Source organism: Marmota marmota, unplaced genomic scaffold, assembly GCF_001458135.2.
Source record: "Marmota marmota marmota unplaced genomic scaffold, marMar, whole genome shotgun sequence".
Lineage (NCBI taxonomy): Eukaryota > Metazoa > Chordata > Mammalia > Rodentia > Sciuridae > Marmota > Marmota marmota.
Genome location: NW_026000240.1, coordinates 26,281,210 through 26,303,436, shown reverse-complemented (window position 1 = coordinate 26,303,436; position 22,227 = coordinate 26,281,210). Strand labels below are relative to the sequence as shown.

The 22,227-nt window shown below is 35.3% G+C and overlaps 1 long non-coding RNA gene across 1 annotated transcript in view; it reads left to right on the top strand.

Annotated features, from left to right (window-relative positions):
• LOC125613632 overlaps window positions 1-15,189 on the top strand; it is a 129,004-nt gene extending 113,815 nt beyond the window's left edge. Inside the window, exons 4-5 of the long non-coding RNA XR_007344198.1 lie at window positions 7,572-7,683; window positions 13,786-15,189. This is a non-coding gene — a long non-coding RNA (uncharacterized LOC125613632). The remainder of the gene's footprint in view (window positions 1-7,571; window positions 7,684-13,785) is intronic.
• Window positions 15,190-22,227: the final 7,038 nt, after the last annotated feature.

Genomic DNA, 22,227 nt, shown 5'->3' with positions numbered 1-22,227 from the left:
AGTCTGATAATTTTTCTCTGCATTTAGAAAGAAAAGTCTCCTAAAAAAATTCCCATAATCTAAGTGGCTTCATAAAGCAGCAATTCATTCTGTCACAGTTCTGGAGACCAGAAGTCGGAAATCAAGATGTCAGTCAATGGTCTTTTCTAAGGCTCTGGAAAGTATCCTGCCTTCCCTCTTCCAGCTTCTGTTGGTGGCCAGCAGTCCTTGGTGTCGCCTGGTTTATGACAGAATAATTCCATCTCCACCTCGGTCTTCATATCTGTCATCTGTCTTTTGTGTATGTTTGTGTCCAAATTCCCCTCTTCTCAGAAGGACACCAAGCCCTGGATTAGGAGCCACCTAATTCAGCATGGTCTCATCTCCATGACATTTGCAAAGACTTATTTCAAAAGAATGTCACATTTACAGGTTCTGGGTGGGAATTTATTTTGTGAAGACATTATTCAGCCTAGCACTCTGCTGTTGAGCCATTTTGGAAGGATCTAAATGTATTCTACTCATGTGGGAGCAGGACTGGTGTTCTCCACGCCCTGGTGTGAGGGAGCCATGAGCAAGCGGCAAGTGAGTGATGAGGAGGCTCCAAGGAGAAGTCAGGATGGCCAGGTGCATCCCGGCCTCACCCTGTACATCCCAGGAAGAACAGTTATGGGGGACAATCAGGGACTTATAGGTACTTTTTCCCATTTTTCTCTGCTCACTCACGAATTATGGACACTGTCTTCTCAGTCCCCTGAAAAATCAACTACTTCCCCTCTCCAGCGTCCTTTGCACTGAGATGAAGATGGAAGAAAAGATAAATATCTGCTGTGGACTCGAAAAGGCCCTGAAATGTTGTGACACAGAGGGCAAGGTCTCACTCAGAGCCAGATTGGAATCAAGGCTTTCACATTTGCTTACTGCATGACCTTGGGAAATTACTTAAAGTCTGTGGGCCTCAGTGTCCCCACTTTAAAAGGGGATGTCATGATGGCCACTCCCTCAAACATTTTCTTAATATTTTAAAAAAATTATAGTCATCTTAAAAGCTATCCCCTCCTTGGTTTATACCTAAAGGACTTAAAGCTATATAATAATAAGGGGTAATTAGATAATGTAAAAAAGGGGCAGTTCAGGAAGTTTATTTTTAAAATACAGTAAAGAGCACATATTTAAAGTAAGATATTGAAGTCAAACATAATTCCTCAATCTTGAAAATCACATTCTCTAATAAATTAAGGAAATAGAGAAACATGTACATCATCATCATCATTTTATGGGGCTGGGGAATTGAACCCAGGGACACTCTACCACTAAGATACACCCCCATCCCTTTTTATTTTTTTTATTTTGGAGCAGGATCTCACTAAGTGGTTAAGGCTGGCCTTGAACTCACAATCCTGCCTCGGCATGTCTGGGGTTACAGGTGTGCACTATTATGCCCAGCAATGTGAATATTATTAATGAGGAATAAAAATAATAAACACAAAAGAAGCTGAAACACTCAATTAATTGGATACTTTTCTAGTATAACACTGAATGATTATCATTTTTCTGACTAGAGGTTCAGAACCTTAATAGAGCCAGGGGTGGTGGCACACACCTATAATCCCAGTGGCTTGGAGGCTGAGACAGGAGGATTGCAAGTTCAAGTCCAGCCTCAACAAAAGTAAGGTTCTAAGCAACTCAGTGAGACCCTGTCTCTAAATAAAATATAAAATATATGACTGCAAATGCCCCTGAGTTCAATCCCTGCTACACAAACAAAACAAAACTTGAATTCTCTATATAATTCATTATTAAAATGTCAATAACCACCATCAAAAGCCTACCAACCAAGAAAAGCCCAGGACCAGACAAATTCTCAGCCAAGTTCTACAAGAGCTTCAAGTAAAAATTAATACCATACTCCTCAAATTATTTAATGAAATAGAAAAGGAAGGAAACCTTCATAACTCATTCTATGAGGTTAGTATCATCACCCTGATATCAAAACCAGACAAAGACACATCAAGAAAAAAATTTCAGACAGATGAACATAGAGGCTAAAATTCTGGTAAATTGCATACAAAAGCATATTAAAAATAGTGCACCATGATCAATAAACCAAAATCAATAAACATAATACATCACATCAATAAACTTAAAGACAAGAATCATATGATTATCTCAATTGATGGAGAAAAAGCATTTGACAAAATACAGCACCTCTTCATGTTCAAAACACCAGAAAAACCAGGGATAGTAGGAACATATCTTAACATTGTAAAAGCTATATATGCTAAGCTCAAGGCTGACATTATTCTAAATGGAGAAAAATAGAAAAAATAGAAAGTAGAAACTGGAACACATGGGGATGCCCTCTTTTACCACTTCTATTCAATATAGTCCTTGAAACTCTAGCCAGAACAATTAGATGAAAGAAATTAAGGAATATGAATTGGAAAAGAAGAACTCAAACTATCACTATCTGCTGATGTTTATATTTAGAAGATCCAAAAAATTTCACCAGAAAACTTCGAATTCAGCAAAGTATCAAATATGTGAAAGAAAAATTCAACATCTCTAGCAATTAGAGAAATGCAAACCAAAACTAAGATTTCATCTCACTGTAGTCAGAATGGCAATTATTAAGAATACAAGCAACAATAAGTGTTAGCAAGGATGTGTGTGGGGGAAAGGCACACTCATACATTGCTGATGGGACTGCAAATTGGTGCAACCACTCTGGAAAGCAGTATGGAGATTCCTCAGAAAACTTGAAATGAACCACCATTCTACCCAGTTATCCCACTCCTTGGTTTATACCCAAAGGACTTAAAATCATCATACTACAGAGATGCAGCCACATCAATGTTTGTAGCAGCTCAATTCACAATAGCTAAATTATGGAACCAACATAGATGCCTTTTAACAGATGAATGGATAAAGAAAATGTGGTACCTATACACAATGGAATATTACTCAGCCTTAAATAAGAATGAAATTATGGCATTTGCAGGTAAATGGATGGAGCTGAAGAATAGCATCCTAAGTGAAATAAGCCAATCCTCCTGAAAAAAGTGTTTGAATATTTTCTCTGATAAGTGAATGCTGATCCATAATGTATGTGGGGTGGGGTGGCTAGGGAAGAATGGAGGAACTTTGGATTGGGCAGAGAGGAGTGAGGGGAGGGGAGACAGTGTGGAGTGGGAAGGATGGTGGAATGAAACAGATATTATTACCCTATATACGTGCATGATTGCATGACCGGTATGTCTCTGCATCATGTACCGCCAAAGGAATAAGAGGTTGTGCTCCATTTCTGTACAATGTGTCAAAATGCATTATACTATCATGTATAACTAATTAGAGAAAGTAAAAAAAAAACAAAGTCAATAACTGTCCCATAATTCAACAATGACTATTTTGAAGGTGGAATTTTAAAACCCCTAAGATTCTGCATAGCAAAGGAAACAAGAGCAGAAGAGAGAACATATAGAATGGGAGAAGATCTTTGCTACCTGCTTCTCAGATAGGGCATTCATATCCAGAACACACAAAGAACTAAAAAAGCATAATATAAAAAAAACCCCAAATAACCCAAATCAATAAATGGGTAAAAGAATGAAACATACACTTCACAAAAGAAGAAATAGAAAGAATGTTCATTACATCTTGCAATTAGAGAAATGCAAATTAAAACTACAATGAGATTCCATCTCACTGCTGTCATAATGACAATTATCAAGAATACAAACAATAAATGCTGGTGAGGATGTGGATAAAAGGTACACTCATACATTGTTGGTGGGACTGCAAATTAGCGCAACTACTATGGAAAGCAGTATGGAGATTCCTCAAAGAGCTAGAGATGGAACCACCATATGACATACCTAGCCCACTCTTTGGTGTACATCCAAAAGATCTAAAATCAGTAATACTATAAGGATGTGGCCACATCAATGTTTACAGCAGCACAATTCAAGCTATGGAACCAATCTAGGTGCCATTTAACAGATTAATGTATAAAGAAAATGTGGTACATATGCACAATGGAGTATTACTCAGCCATAAGGAAGAATGAAATTTTGGCATTTGCCAGTATATGGATGAACTAGAGACTCTCCTAATAAATGAAATAGTTCAGACCCCAAAAAGTCAAAGATGGAATATTTTGCCTGACATGTAGAAGCCAAGTCCAAAATAAGGGGAAGAGAGAAAAAGAGGGAGAGTGGGGGGGAGAGAGAGAAAGAGAGAGACAGAGAGAGAGAATGGGGAGGGGGATTCTATCAAAATAGAAGAAAAATTAGTGGAATAGATGAAGGGAATTGAGTGAGAGGGAGGAGGGATGGAATAGGGAAAGACAGTGGAATGAATATGACCTAATTTTCCTGTGTACATATATGAATATACCACAGTGAATCTTGCCATCATGTATACACACAAGACACTAATTTAAAAAATTATAAGTAAATCAGTAGAGTAGGGAAAAAGAATGGGGGGGGGAGAGGGAAGGAAGAGGGGAAATATTGGAGACTGAATTAGAGCAAATTATATTCTATGCTTTTATAATTATGTCAAAATGAATCCTAATGTTATGTATAACTAAAAAGAGTCAATAAAAATAAATTTAAAAAGTGCTTGGGTAGGACAGTAGCCATGAAAGGTGTTGATAAGTAATTGGATTCAAAATGTATTTTCATAGAAATGTAATATAACTTATTATTAACTTAGGGTAATGAGGAAAAATATAATTTTGCTTTTGAACATTTTATTTTTTATCATGTATTAATTATACCTATTAATGGGATTCAATGTGGCATTTTAATACATGCACTGATCGAATTGAGCCTCCCTTTGCTAACTCTCCCCCACACTTCCTAACCTCTAATAACTACTCTTCTACATTCAGGTCATCATCTGTTTAACTTCCACCTATGAAAGAGAACATGTGGCACTTGTATCTCTGTGTCTGGTTTATTTTACTAAAAATCATGCCTTCCAATTTCATGAATTTTTGCTGTAAATGACAGAATTTCATTCTTCTTTATGAATGAAAAATATTGTGTCTGTATACCACATTTTCTTGATCCATCCACCCATTGACAGGTTGGTTCCATATCTTAGCTATTGGATAGTGCTATGATAAACATAGGTGCAGGTATCTGTTTGGTATGCTGATTTCATTTCTTTTGGATATATATCCAGAAACAACACCACAAATGTACATGGTAGATCTATTTCTAGTTTTATGATGAACTCCACTCTGTTCTCCAGAATGATTGGACTAACTTACGTTCCCTGGTGTATGAGAGGGTTTTTTTTTTTTTCCTTCTTAACATCCTTACCAGCATTTGTTATTTTTTGTTTATTCCATAATAGCCACTCTAATGTGGGTGAGATGAAATCTCATTGTGATTTTGATTTTCATTTCCCCAATGAATGATAATGATAATGAATGATATTAAGCATTTTTGCATATATTTGTTGACCATTTGTATTTGTTTTTTTCTGAGAGACATTCATTTTAATTGGCTTACTTTTTTGTTAAGTTCTTTGAGGACTTTATACATTCTGGATATTAATCTTTTGCCAGATGAACAATTGGCAGATATTTTTTCCATTCCGTAGGTTGTCTCTTCGCCTTATTGATTGTTTCTTTTGCTGTGCAGAAGCATTTTAGTTTGACATGATATTATCTGTCTTTTCTATTGTTGCCTGGGTTTTCGGGGTCATATCTAAGAAATTATGGACCATACCAAGGTCTTGAAGCATTTCTCCTATGTTTTCTTTTAGTCAGTTGAAAGTTTCAAGTCTTACATTTATATCATTGATCCATTTTGAGTTGAGTTTTGTACACAGTAGAAGAGGAAACATATCATTTTAATAATGAAAAAAGTATCATACGGAACCAGATGGTGCCCAAGACTCCTTTTTGAAAAATACTCCCAAATTAACTTATAACTTTAATTTTGAGATGAATTTCATATTCACATACAAACTTTAATTCAGCATCTATCTCTCCTTCTTCCCAATGTTTCAGTGAAAGAATGGAAAAAGAAACATGTCTTAGTATTTCTGGTATCCTACACAGCTGTTAAGAGATTAGTCTAAAAAATTAACATATTAGAAAATTAAGAAATTACAGTAAAATGTAAAATGAAAAAAAGCTCACCTTGTTGTCATCACTCAACAAAGTTGAGGAATCCACAGTTAAATGTAAGAGAAAATGATTTCCAAAATAGTGATTTTTTTCCCCCAGGGAAAGCCCTAGACTTGATCGTGGGACTGATAGTAGAAAGCAGGATACTTAATTGCAGGGTCATGAATGGCGGTTGCTTGGTGCACGAGTGCCTAGTTGCAGCATTTGTTGCTTGGTTAAATTCATGAGTGGGGTTCTTTTTTTTTTCCTGGTTATTATTTTATTTGTTCTTTTTTCTTTGTATGTGAGAGTCAAGTCAATCTTAAGATATTTGTACAAACATGGAGTATATCTTATTCCAATTAGGAGACCACTCTTGAGGATGTACATGATGTGGAGATTCACTGTGGTGTGTTCATATATGTACAGAGGAAGTTTATGCCAGATTCTTGCCACGGTCTTTCCTATTCCCATCTCCCCCACCCTTCCCTCTGTTGCCCTTTGTCTAATCCACTGAACATCTTTCCTTCCCCCTTGTTATGTGTTAGCATCTGCATATCAGAGAGAACATTTGGCCTTTGGTTTTGGGGGACTGGCTTCTTTCACTTAGCATGATAGTCTCCAGATCCACCCATTCACCGACAAATGCCATAACGTCATTCTTCTTTATGGCTAAAAAATTCTACTGTGTATATACACCACATTTTCTTTAACCACTGAATGGGGTTCTTTAAATAATATGGGACTTTGCTCATTCTACATTGAGAATGGGTACTGAGCACTACTGCCTGGGACCTGCTGGAGAAAAGAAGGTGTGTCCTGAGACACACTCAGCAAGAAAGGAGAGAATATCCCTGAGGGGCTGAGTGAGCAGGTGCAGTGCCTTCTCCCAATCTCTCCAGTCAGATAGGCACCCACTGGCACCTATAGGAAGAGTTGGTAAGAGGGACAGGGAGAGGATAGGAGTCACCGTAAAGGAAATAATATTAATTTGAGTAAGTAAAAAAAATTAAAAGTGATGAATAACAAAATACAGCATACAGGCGATTGAAAGGTGAAGAACTAATAATTTTTCAAACATAGGACACTGACAAAACATGGACATGTTGAGCTCCTACACATGGTTGAGAGAAAAACATGCAATTTTATGGTTCTCTCTGGTCCTATCACTGACTCCGATTTCTCACGTTTCAACCCAAAATGCTTCATTCCCTGAACAATCTACCTACAAAGCCATAAGTCAATTCTATTCCAACATCTTTATTTTGATGTTCAACATACCTCTTATCATTAACTGATATCTCTTTTATTTTCTGCTTCTTTTGTTGTCTTCTATCTGTCTGTTAGGATGTAAGTTTTAAGAGAGTAGGAGTATTGTCTTGTTTATCACTATTTTTTCTGCTCCTAGAATTTTTTTTGTTTAACCAAAATATACTTTAAAAACGATGGCAAATGATTTTTTTCCCAGATGTACAAAAGTTAAAAGAATCTGTCAACAGCAGACTTGTATTAGAAGGACCATTGAAGTCTTTCAGGAAGACAGGAAGTTATGTTGGATGAGAGCCTGGGTCCATACAAAGGTATGAAGAAATGGTAACTATATGAGTAAATACAGCATATTTTTCTTATTACTTGATATTCTTTAAAAATAATCAGCTCTAAGCAAAACAAGTTAAAAAATAAATGCAGATAGATACCTTATATAAAAGTAAAATGTATAAAAACAGTAGAACAAGGTTTGGAGAGAAAAGTCTTTCCATACTGAATGCTAAGTGGTATAACATCAGTTAAAGGTTGACAGTGCTAAGAATGTATATCATCAATCTTGGTGGTTCTAAACTGGGTGGTTTTTGATCCTTCTTTACCCAAGGAATATTTGGTGCTCTCTGGAGACATCTTAGTCAGGATGAGTGTTTCTGGTTTCTAGTGTGTAAAGCCAGGATGCTGTTAAATGTCCTAGGATACCTGTGAAAGTCCCCACAACAAGGAATTTTCTGATCCAGTACATCAACAGTGCTGAGGTTGAGAAAACTTGTCTTAAGACAACCCCTATAAGCCAACAAAAAAAGTGGAATCATTAAAAATCTTTAATTAATTAATAAAGAAGAAATTAGGGGGGAAAGAAGAATAGAGGAAGCAAACAGAAAGCAACTAGCAAGCCAACCATATTGATAATTGCTTTAAATCACTTAATTATATGTTAAGAAAAATGCATTTTAATTATGGACATGAGTAAGGTAAGAGTGAAAGTATGGGCTGGGCACGATGGCGCATGCCTGTTATCCCAGCAGCTTGGGAGGCCTAGGCAGGAGGATTGCAAGTTCAAAGTTAGCCTCAGCAAAAGTGAGGTGCTAAGCAACTCAGTGTGAGCCTGTCTCTAAATAAAATACAAAAAGGCTATGGATGTGACTCAGTGGTTGAGTGCCCCCTGAGTTCAATCCCTGGTACCCCCCCACAAAGAAAGAGGGAACACATGGAGAATATAAATGCCATGCTGATATTAGTTGCACAAAAACTGGAGTGTTTATTGTTAATATGAGACAAGGAGATTTTAAAAAATTACCACCAGGGATGAAAAAGTCATTTCGTCATAAAATGTTCAGTTTATCAAGAGATCAAGAGGATATAACAGTTAAAATGTTAATGTAGCTAATAACAAAGCTTCAAAATACATGAAGTAAAAACTGATAGAATTATGGGGGGGTATAGGAAACCATCAAAATTATCATTGGAAATTTTAACAGAAGATTTGAACATCACTATCAGCCAATTTGAACTAATAGTTATTTATAGAATATTTTATACAACATCAGTAGAAAGCATTTTCTTTGGAAGTGCACAAAAAACATACCTAAATATTTGGAAACTAAACAATATACTCATAAATGATCCACAGGTCAAAGATGAAATAGAGAGGGAAAGCAGAAAGTATTTTGAACTGAATGAAAATGAGAACACAATATACCTCAGTTTTTGGAATGCTTCTAAAGCGTTAATTGGGGGGTTTATACATAGCACTATACACTATATACGCATAAATGAAAATAACAAAGTTGTCAAATCATTAATTTCATCTTTCTCTTTAAGAAACTAGCAATTAAAGAGAAAATTAAATCCAAAGTAAGCAGAAGAAATAAAGACCAAATGAAATAGAATCAAAATAGAGGGGAGAAAGGAGAAAATCATTGAAAGTTCTTTCTTTAAGAATATCAATGCATTTGATAAATGTCTAGCCAACGTGTCAGGAAGAAGACAAAAGAAATCAGTTTAAATAAGGGAATAAGGGAGCTTATGTCATTACAGACTTAAAAAGGTTAAATGTTAATAAGGAAATATTATAAACAATAATTTATTTGCCAATAAATCCAACATCATAGATGAAGTAGACAAATTCCTTGGAAGATAACAAACTGTCAAAGGTCAACCAAGAAAACAACAGATAGCATAAGAAATAAGTTCTGATCCTTTGTTGCACAGTAGAGTGACAGTAGATAATGATAATGATAATGCACTATATATTTGAGACACGCTAGAAGAAAATATTTTGAATGCAAAGAAATGGTTTGTGTTTGGGGAGGTACATATGCTCAACCTGATTTGAACATTGCACAATGTGTACTTATACTCAAACATCTCATATTACCTTGTAAATACATATAATCTTATGTCATTTAAAAATAATAAAGATTTAGAAACACATAACATAAAGTTTATCTGCTAACTAAATTGAATTTGCAGACATATAACACACATTTTACATAAACTCTTCCAGAAAATTGAGAAGGAAAAAATACTTTCTAGTTCATTCTAGAAGGCCAGTATTACTCTGCCTCCAAAATGTGAAAAGGACATTTCAAGAAAACAGAACTATAGAAAAACATAACCTCATGAATAGGAGGCAAGAATTCTAAAGAAAATTCTAGAAAATTGGATCCACCAATATATGAAAAGTATTATATATCATGATCAAGTGTGGTATATTTTATATATTTACATAAGGTCATTTGAAAACAAATTAATTTGCCATATGAAAAAATTAAAAGGGAAAGTCCATAAGGTTATCTCATTCATAATAATCATAAGATTATCTCAGCAGACATAAAAAGCATTCGATAATATCTAAAATCATTTATGAGAAAAAATTTTGAGCAAAGTAGGTAGAGAAGGGAACTTCTTCAGATTGATAAAGGGTTTCTACTAAAAACCTATAGCTAATGCTATTTTAGTTAATTTATAGCTAAAATTTACATGAAAATGCAAAGGATATTGTAAAGTCAAAACAACTTTAAAAATAACAATAGCCAGAAGAGGAACAATACCTCATTTCAAAGATTATTCTAAAACTACATTAATTAAGACAGTGCAAGGGCTGGGGTTGTGGCTCACTGGTAGAGTACTTGCCTCTCATGCATGAAGCCCTGGGTTCGATCCCCAGCACCACATAAAAATAAATAAATAAAAATAAAGATTTTTTTTAAAAAAAAGACAGTGCAAGATTAACATCAAGACAGGCAAGACTGATATCAAGATCAGTGGAACAGAATAGGGAGTCCAGAAATAATCTCAAACATATATGGATATATATATGGATTTTGGACAAATATGCAAAGACAATACAATTGAGGAAGGATAGTTTCTTCAACAATTGGTGCTGCTACAATTGGATATCCATTTACAAATAAAAGAACTTCAAACCTTATATCACAATATATGTAAAAATTCAAAATGGGCTCTATACATAAATTTAAAGCCCAAGCCTATAATATTTTTAGGAGAAAATAAAGAGAAATACCTTTCTGATTTTGGATTATATAAACATTCCTTAGCTACCATACCCAAAGCATGCTCCCATTAAAAAAAATTGATAAACTTAGTGTCATTAAAAGACTGTCACACCCAGCACTGGCAAGAATGTCAGCAATTGGCGCTCTCATATACTGCTGATGGGAATGTAAAATGATACAATCATTTGAAAAAACAATTGTTGGTTTCTTAAAAAATCAAACATTAACTTATCATATAACATAGTTATTCCACTCTGAGGTATTTACTTAAAATAAATAAAAAACATATATGCATACCAAGTCTTTTGTATATAAGACTTGGTATGAATATATATAAACATAGTAGCTCTATTACTAATAACTCCAAACTAGACACAATTTAAATATTTACCAATAGATGAATGGATAAAAAATTTATGGTATTTCCAAATAATAGAACATTACTCAGTTATAAAAATAAAATCAATATTGTTTTTGAACCATGAATGAATATCAAAATAATAAACAGGCTTAGTGAAAAAAACTGGAAGGTAGAAATATGTGCATATGATTGCATTTTTGAAAGTTCTAGAAAATGCACACTAATCTATAGTGACAGAAAATTAGTGATAATCTGGATACTGACAGGGAGAGGTGGAATATAGGATTGGAATGGAGCAAGGAAATCTGAGAGTGATAAATATCTTTGCTATCTTAAGAGTTTCATGAACAAATAAATGCACATACCAAAATTTGTCAAATACACTTCTAATGTATGTGATTTGTTTTGTCAATTATACCTCAATAACAACAATAAAAATTATGGGACTGTGCTCAGAGGAAAATTTATGGCTCTAAATGAATAGTTTAGTAGAAAAAGTAGTTGAAAATCAGTCAAGTTTCCTGCTTAAGAAACAACCGAAATAATAGCAAATTAAATTCAAAAGAAATAGAATAAGGAAAGTCATAAAGATAAAAGCAGAAAATAATGTAACCATAGAAAACATAAAATAGGAAATAATCATAAGTTAATAAAAAAATCAGAAGTTCTCTTTGAAAATCCAGCTAAACACTCCTTGGTATTTATCCCAAATAATTAAAATCAGCATACTTTAGAAAGACCTGCATACCCATGTTTATTGCAGCACAATTCGCAGTAGCCAAGTTCTGGAATCAGCCTAGTGGTCTGTCAACAGATGAACGGATAAAGAATTTGTGGCATATATACACAATGGAGTTTTATTCAACCATAAAGTAGAATGAAATTATGTCATTTGTAGGAAAATGGATGGAACTGTAGACCATAAATTTGAGCAAAATAAGCCAGACCCAGAGGGAAAAGTGTCATATGTTTTCTCTCATATATGAAAACTCTCGTAAATAGAAGGCAGACCATTAGGGCAGAGGAAAGAGACAAGGAGGAGGGAGGCGAGGAGGGTAGAGGAGGCATTGGGAGTGAAATTGACCAAATTATGTTTTTATGTATGTGAAGACATGCCACAATGGGACTCACCATTTTGCATGTTTAATATGCATCAATTCAAAAAGAAATTGATAGACCTTTAGAAGACTGATCAAGTAGAAAAAGACCAGAAATCAAAACTACCAGTAATGTAAGGGAACACCACTACATATCCTATAGAAATTCTGTTCGTAAGTAGATATCACAAACAACTTTATTCTGATAAATATTAAAATATACAAATAATAAAATATATTTAAAAATTCTAGAAATTTAGGAAAATTTCTAAATAGACACAAATAAGAGAGAAAACTCTGAAAAGTCTTATGTTTATTAAGAAATAAAATCTATAATTTAAAATAATTCCTCAAAGAAAATTCTAGGCCCAGTGACTTTACTGATAAATTCTAAACATTTAAGTTAATGTTGTATGAATTAAACCAACACTCTTTTAGATTTCCCAACTCATGTTATGGGGTCATCATATCCATGAAGCCAAAACCTGACAAGAACATTGCAAGAAAATTGTAATCAGTATCTCATGAGCAAAAATGTGAAAATTCCAGACAAAGTATCAGCAAGTAAAATCTAGTAAAAAAATAAAAAAGGATAATACATTGTGACCATAGGAGATTTATCTCAGGGATGCAAGGTCAGCTTAATATTTAAAAATTAATCCAGATGGTTTACCAATTGCTAGATTAAAAATGAAAATCTCATATGTCATTTCATTGTGTGCAAAAGATCATTTGAGCAAATAAAGATTTGTTTACAATAAAAACGTTCAGTGAGCTAGTGATAAAAGGAAGTATTCTTAGTCTTAAAAATGTGTAGTCATAAAATACTAATAGCTAACATTATACTAATGAGGAATGCTGAATTACTATTCATCAAAGAAATAAAAATAAGACTACTCCCTACCCGAATGGCTGAAATTGAAAGAACGACAAAACTGAATGTTGGTGAGTACATAAGAAAATTTCAACTTTATGCATTGCTAGAGGTCATGTAAATTGATAAAATCTTTTGGGAAAATTCTTTTGCAGTATCTACGTACAATAAGCACTATATATTTCTTTCTTAATACTACATACACTATAACCAATCAATTTCACTCCTGGACTTATGAATAAATGAAAAAATTAGTCTTTGCTTGGTTAGCCACAAAAAGACCTATACAAGAATGTTTGCAATGTTTATAACAGCCTTTTTCATAATGATTAATGACTGAATGCAACCTAAGGTCTATGATCCATAAAATGGAGAGGTACATCATGGCATACTCACAACAAGCAAATCTGCTGATATATGCAACGACACAGACAAATTTCACAGATAGGATGTTCAGCAAACAAAACCAGGAGAATGCAAAATGTATGTTCTCGTTTTCTATTTCCACTTATAACAATTACCACACAATTGATGCTTTGAAACAACAGGAATTTGTTATCTTACAGGTCTGGAGTCAGAAGTCCACAATCAGTTTCACTGGTGGAGATCAAGGTATCAACAGGGTATGTTCCTTCTGGAAGCTTGAAGAAGAATGTGTTCCCTCTCCTGTCCCTCTTTCTAGAGCTATCTGCAGCTCTTGACTCCTGGCCCTTCCTCCATCTTCAAAGCCAATAACACAGCATCTTCTTCCATCTGATCATCTCTGTAATTATATACATGACGTCTACATTTATTGGTACATCTTCTTCTTTAACTCTCTTGCCTCCTGCTTTCTTTTATATTGTCCCTGTGACTACATTGGCCCCACCTAGGAAACACAGGATAATTTCCCCATCTCAAGATCCTTTACTTAATCACATATATAGTCCCTTCTTTGCCATGTAAGGCAACGCAGTCACAGGTCTCAGGGATCGGGACATGTGGTATGCCTTACACAATTTAATTTATGTCGGGTTCAAAAGAGGCCACAACTAAATGTATGGTGATAGAGGTCAGAATTAGCAAATACCTTTGAAAGCATCAACCTATATGATCAGGATTGTATCTGATGGGCATTGAAAATGGTTTGTAACCGGGCAATGATTTCATGGGCATATATATACATATACCTTCATATACTTAAGAATTTTATACTTTATTTTAAGCAATTTATGCCTAAATAGAAATAAAAATAAATTCCTAGAAAATCTGGAATAAAAATAGAATAAATCTTGTGGACTATGGAATGACCCCAAATATTGTAAGATATAGACAAGTGAAAATACTAGGGAGAAGTTAAATGATAAGAGGACCAGTCAAAGAAAGACAATATTCTATGTATCAGAAATTCCATGAAGAAAAATGAAAGAAAATATATTTCCATGAAGGAAAAATAGAAGAAATATTCAAAGAAATAATAAAAAATCTCAGAGTTGAAGAAAGATGAATTTTCATCAAGAGGATATCTGAGTGCTATGCATGATAACCACATGTATCCTGATTACATATCAGGACAACAAGGATAAAGATCTTGTTGGAGCTTTCAAATGGAATAAAAATATTTGCAGAAATCATATCACCACCAGTATAGAACTTACAAGATAATGATGCAACATTTGCATATTCACAGTGAAAATACTATTGAATCAGAATTCTTACCCAGCAAAGTGATCATTCCATGTACCTTTTTTTATTTCTTTCATACATGACAATAGTGGAATGCATTACATTCATAATTATCCATTAACAGCACAATTTTTCATAACTCTGTATACAAAGTATGTTAATGCCAAGTTATGCCATTATACATAAGCTCTTTTATTGATTTTTTTGCATTACAATTCAAAATTTATCATATCTCTGTTTGTATATAAGGTATGTTGACACCAAATTCACATCTGCATACATGTATTTTGTATAATGATGACCATCTCCTTCCACCATCCTTGCTATCCCCCTTCTCCCTCCCTTTCCCTCTCACCCCTATTCCCTATCTAGAAGTAATCTTCCTTCCATGCTCTCCCTCCCTTACCCCATTTTGAGTCACCCCCCTGATATCAGAGAAAACATTCGGCATTTGTTTTTTGGGGATTGGCTAACTTCACTTAGCATAATCTTCTCTAATGCTCTCCATTTCCCTGCAAATGCCATGATCTTATTCTTTATTAGTGCTGAGTATTATTCCATTGTGTATAAATGCCACATTTTTAATCCATTCATCCACTGAAGGACATCTAGGTTGGCTCCACAGTTTAGCTATTGTGAATTGTGCTGCTATAAACATCCATGTACCTTAAAAAAGAAAACAGAAAATATCAATGGGGCAATGGTGTTGTCCAATCAAAGAAAAGTGAGACGTTAGTTCTAAGAAACTGTGGATCTATCCCAAGATAAGTATTCCATCCAGCATGATGGTTATGCAGCAGATGAGAAATCAATTGATGAAATTATAAAAAGTCAAGAGGCTCTGAGAAGGTAGTCTTCAGTATTCAAATGAGTTCTTCTTAACAAATTATGATTAAGAAGCTAGAGGAGCTGGGCACAGTGGCTGCCTGTAATCCCAGTGATTTTGGAAGCTTAGACAGTTCTATGAACGTCACAAGTTCAAAGCCAGCCTCAGCAACTTAGAGAGACTCTAGGTAACTTAGCAAGGTCCTCACTCAAAAATAAATAAATAAATAAATAAATAAATAAATAGGGCTGGAGATGTGACTCAGTGGTTATTGGTTGTCAAGTTTTAGAATCAGAGACAAATTCAATCTACTATTGGGTGATTCTTAAAATTGTAAAGGTGTGGTAAAATTAACAGAATTTAGGAAAGGAAGTGGGTATTGCAGGAGTGTTAATTTCATCATCCAAAATAGAGTTTCATGAAATAGTGTCCAAAGTTAATTAAATAAGAAATAAAATCCAAGTGTGTCTTTTTAAAGTTATATACACACATGCAAGTTTTACTTTAGGACCAGCTTAAATTATACAAAATTACCTTAATTTCCATTGGAGAAAATTGTGTTTGTTCTATGACCTCTGCAATTTTTTGTCAAAATACTAATTACGCTCTGATTGTTTATAAATGTATAGGGAAATAAAAATAATGAAAATAATATTTAAATACTGTTTTAGTCAGCTTTTTTGTTCCTGTGATCAGAAGACTTGACAAGAACAATTTTAGAGGAGGAAAAGTTTATTTGGGGACTTACAGTATCAGAGGTCTCAGTCCATAGACACCCGGGTCCATTCTTAGGGGTTTAAGGTGAGGCAGAACATCATGGTGGAAGAATGTGGAGGAGGGAAGCAGCTCACGTGATGATTAGGAAGCAGAGAGAGAGAGAGAGAGAGAGAGAGAGAGAGAGAGTTCTGCTCAACAAAAATAAAATATATACCCCTAACACACACCCCCAGTGACCCATCTTCTCCATCCATAGCCAACGTGCCTTTAGTTACCACTCAGTTAATCCCCATCAAGGGATTCATTCACTGATTGGGTAAAGGTTCTCATAACCCAATCATTTCACCTCTGAATGTTCTTGCATTGTCTCACACATGAGCTTTTATGGGTCACCTAACATCCAAACCATAACAGATATTATTACTTCAAACTGTAAAAGTATTTAGAATTATGTATTTTAGTTTTTAGGTGGGATTGTGAATTAGTACAACCACTATGGAAATCTGTATAAAATTTGCTCAAAAGACAAGGAATGGGAGCACCATATGAACCCACTCTACTACTCCTCGGGATTTATCCTAAAGAATTAGTCATCATACTACAGTGATACATGCCTATCCATGTTTACAGCAGCACAATTCACAATAGCCAAACTATGGAACCAGACTAGATCCACCAATGAATGAATGGACAAAAAAACATGTGGTACATATTTATACACAATGGAGTTTTTTCAACTGTAAATAAAAATGAAATTATGTCATTGGCAGGAAAATGGATGGAACTTAAGACAATTAAACAAAAGAAGACAAACTCAGAAAGTCAAGGGTCATATGTTTTTTTCAATGTGTAAGCTAGAGAAAAGAAAGGAATAGAAAGATGGGATAGGGGTTTCATGAATTCAAAGGGAGATCAGTAGAATAGCAGAAAGGGATGGAGGACGGGGAGGCAAGGGAGAGAGGGGGAAGTATTGGGGAGTAATAATGGCTAAATTATATTGCTATATTGTGTGCATGTATGAGTATGTAATAAATAATCCCACCATTATGTACAATCATAATGCACCAATTAAAATGTAGAAAAACAAAAATACTTTAAAATAAAATAAAAATCTGTTTTATTATGTTTTAAAACTATTAAAAGAAATTTAAATGTTTGCTTTCTTATGATACAATTGGGAATCTTTTTCATGCCTTTGCAAGTTGTCATACTTCTTTCCAATTTTGGACCAGTTGCCCACATTTTATTCTTTTTGCTTTTAATGTCATGAGATATTTCTAAGAGTTTCATTGCTGAGATTTTTTTTTTTTTTTTTTTTCTGGAATCTCCTTCTGGAACTTTCATTCTTTTCATCATGAAGACCCATGTGTGCCCAAAAGTTGCCAGCTAAGTTTCTTTGGTGTCATCTTTGGAGTTCCTTGAATGATGGTGGTATCAACATTTTCACGGTCAGCTACTTCTTCTATAACTGTATATGTTTAACTTATATTCACTTCCATTTTTTATTGTTGTTTTACTTTGTGCTTCTTTGTTAATTCCTCTTTTAATCATTAATTTCTTTTATAAAGGTCATATGGGTTGATCACTGGGAGATGAAGAAGAAGTACAACTACTTGCTTTGCTGTCTGTGTGTGAACAGTGCAGTGACCAATCTGACAGATTTTGAAAGAAGTGATATAATTGGTCACTGACCATGATGCATGTTATGTAGTGATTTGTGGACTGAAGAGTAGCAGTTATATTTGTACTTTAGACTATTACTCCCAGGCAACATTTAAAAATAACTTAAGTGTAGTTTAAAATTCTTTCCTGATCTTCTGGCCAATCTTCCATTCCTGTTTTGCAGAATTAATCACTATTATGACTTCTATCACCATAATTTAGTTTTGTCTCTTCTTTAAATGAATATAAATGGAATCATAATAAAATTTTTGCTCTTTTATATCTGACTCTTTCATTTAATACATTGTTCTGGGGATTCATTCATGATTTTTGTGAGTGGAAATCATTTTTTTATTGTCAAGTAGCATTGAAATTTAATTTCAAAAATTAAACATGCCTGTAGTAAAACATTTAAGAGGTTCAATAGTAAAAAAGAAAATTTTGTGAACTCTTTTCTCTCTTTTTTTTCCACAAGAAACCTTTATTAAATACTTGTTTATCTGATAAAGACATTGTTTTCTATATAGAGTATTTCCAATCTTATAGCCCTGTATACATAGCTAATGCTTATTTTCCTTATTCTCTTCAGGCAATAGAACAAACTCTTGATTAACTTGCAGAGCAATTAAAAAAGAATTCACCAATATTTCCAAATATCACATTTGACTTTCATTTTTTCCCCATCTTAGTTATTGGCAACCAATCCTTGCAGTTGGTTAGGTCAGACATCTTGTGATCCTCTTGGACTGCTTCTTTTAGAAACTCCAGTATCACACCAGGACAACTCTTTATTCAAATGGTATCCAGAACCGGATGACTTTTCAGCCTTCCAATTCTACTCCCAAGAACAAGCCAACATTATTTTTCAACTAGATCATGGCAATCTCTTCCAAATCACTCCTCCTCCCTTTTTAAAAGAATATGTGGTGGTTAATTCTTCCTTCTCTGTGGTCCTTTCTCCAGACAGCAGCCAGAGAATGTTAATATCTAAACTGGATCATGGAGGGAAGTAGATGTAGCTCATTAGTAGAGAACTGGTTTAGCATCTGCAAGGCCCTAAGTTCAATGCCCAAACCAGCACAAACAAACGAACAAACAAGTATATTGGGCTACATCACCTCTGGGCCCAAAACACTCCAAGGGCTTCTTCCCATCTTACTCAGAATAAAAGCTAAAGTTCTCATGATGCCCTACAAGACCCTACCTGATCTGTCTACTCCTTTAACTCTGATTTTATCATCTCTGATTATTTTCCTTACGTAATCATCTTCAGCCACCTTGGTCTCTTTGTTATCCTCAAAGACACCAGACATCTCACAGTGCGGTGGAGCACACACCTGTAATCCCAGCAACTCTGGGGGCTGAGGCAGGAGGATCACAAGCTCAAGGCCAGCCTCAGCAACTTAGAACCATCTCAAAATAAATGATAAAAAGGGCTGGCCCTGTGGCTCAGTGGTAAAAGTGCTCCTGGGTTCAATCCAGTACCTAAATAAATAAATATAAATAAACACTCCAGACATGTTCCTGCCCAATGCATTCTCCCAGATACCAAAAGCTCACTTCCTGAGCTCCTTTAGGTTGCTCAAATGTCTCTTTTCAACATGAGTTGTTCTTGACCTCTTCACTGAAAACTGAAACCCTGTCCCCAGAGCATCCGCTTCTCTTTCCTTACTTTGTTTTACTCCACAGCAAATCGTATATTGTTGTCTAATACACAATTTAATTCACTTATTTGTTTATGGTGTCCCATCTGCTAAAATGTAACTTCTGTGATTAGGGTACTTTTTCTGTCTCATTCTTTGCTGTAGTCCCAGTGTCTGGAATTATTAAACATGGTAGAGGTTTAATAAATATTTTTAAAAGAATATGTGGTGGTTAATTAATTGTGAAACCGGTAGGAACTTGATAAGCAACCACACTTGGAGTTTAGAAATTTGGGTCTGTATAACTGGCCTAACTTCCTGCCAAAGAATATCTTGTCCATGTCATTCCATAGTGACAGGGTTTGCATCATTACACACTGCTCAATTTCTTTCAGTTCATTAGCCTAGGTAAGGACAGAAATGAGATCAAGGATCAACAAAATGTTCACGTAAGGGCAATATCTCCCTCTTTCACTTATTTGAACTCTCATTTGTGTACTTTATTTTGTTGAAATAGATTGGATTTGCAAATTATGTCCCCAGGATTTGATTCTTTTCATGTTTCTGTCTGCAATTTTGGCCATCACAGGGGACAAGAGAATTGCTTGGGGCAGTGGTTCTTCAGCTGGAATGCATACCAGAACCAATTGTGTCAACTACTAGATTAGTTGACTCTGAATTTTTCAAGGTAGAACTTGTCAATCTCCATGTTTGATAAATTCCCTAAATAAATTCATAAGCAGCCAACCTGGCACCTAGTCATGGCCTGGTTTTGGGAGACACCAGGCTATGGTAGCAATTCCACACTGTTAGAATTGCTGCAGGAGGAGAAAATAGTGAATTAAGGCTGTGCTATGGCTCAGTGGTAGAGCATTCACCTAGCATATGCAAGGCCCTGGGTTCAATCCTCAGCACCACATAAAAATAAATAAATAAAATAAAGGTATCGGGTCCAACTACAACTAAAAAATAAATTTAAAAAAAGTGGTGAGTTGGTCTCAAGATGCACTCATATTTTATTTTCTAGGTAAATCTAGTGATTTTTAGGAAATCGGAATCTATTTATGGGACACTGAGTCCATATTTTGTAAAGAATCCCTCTTGGAGGAAACTTTGGTGAAACAGCATGCAGAATTACTGAGAAAATACTACAGCAGCCACAGTCCTAGTGACTTACCTATGTTGTCTCCGTAATCTGAATTTCTGGGATTTCCTGTGTGGCAGAATAAGCATGAAGTGTGGGTACCAAGAATATTGTCTTGCTGCTTCTACTTTAGGCTTCATTTACTGGTCACACAAGCCCAGAAGACTGGTTGTCCAGTCTCACACAGATGTGTGAGTGTTCCTCCATTCCCCTTTTCTCATTGCCCTTCAGATCAGCAGGGCAAAAGACAACATCTCACACACCCCACCCAGGCCAAACTCCCTGCTCTCTTCTTTCCCTAGAGATCTCTGCCCCCCAAAACTCTTTCTTTCCTTCTTTTCCCTGTGTTGGATGAGCTGTTTCACTTCACCTGTTTCCACCTGGAGTGTCTCATCCACTCATCTGGGTTTTTTAAACTGACTTGGATTCAATCTTCACACTGATTAAAAAGGAAGAAAAAAAGAAGAGAGAATACTTCTGTCTGCTGGACTTCTGCCACATCATCCACTTCCCCTTTAGGCCTTGCTGTTGGGACCAAAACTGTTTGAGGGCCACCAGCCCTGCTCTGACTCCGAAGCCCCTTTATCTGCTTGCTTTTCCTTTCTTATTCTCACACAATTAATCATGAATTGGTCCTTGATGCCTTGGGCCTCATGGTGTTTCTGTTTTTGCAGTCTGCTCTAGTCCAGGCCAAGTTTCCCTTGGCCTTTTCCACACCACAGGCCAGAACATCACCAAAATTATCCTAAGCTTTAGATTCTCCATTGCTATAAAGTGGAAGGCAAAACCACCATCCCACCAGGGAGAAAAGTTGTGGGTTTGCACTGTCTTTGTACTTCTATGATAAGGCTATTAAGAGTCTGTCTTTAAAGGACTTCATTTTCTTTCAAGCCAAGATTTCAAAGTTATGCAGCAATAATAAAAACAGCAAAGGCTTAAGTGGTTCCCCATAATAAGGATCCTTTTGGGGGCTCAGGCACAGGTCCATGACAGGTTGACTGGAGACTCTGCACTAAGTCTCCTTATCCAGGACTGGCTGATGTAGAGTCCACCATCTTGAAAGTTGCTGGTAGTCACAGAGGAAAAAAGAGGTCTGGTAGACATGCCCTGGTTCTTAAAGGTCCCTCCAAAACCATTACGTGTCACATGGACCCACATTATGTTACCCAAAGGAAGTCACACGGCCACAACTAACTTCAAAGGGTCAGGAAAGTGCAATTCTATCAGTTCAATCTGAAAGTAGAGAGCGCCAGAAATATTTGGTGAGAAGCACCAGCAACTATTACTTTGGGCTTGGGTAAGAACTAAAACCCCAGATAGTGCAAGAATTCTTATACTAGTTTAAAAGTAA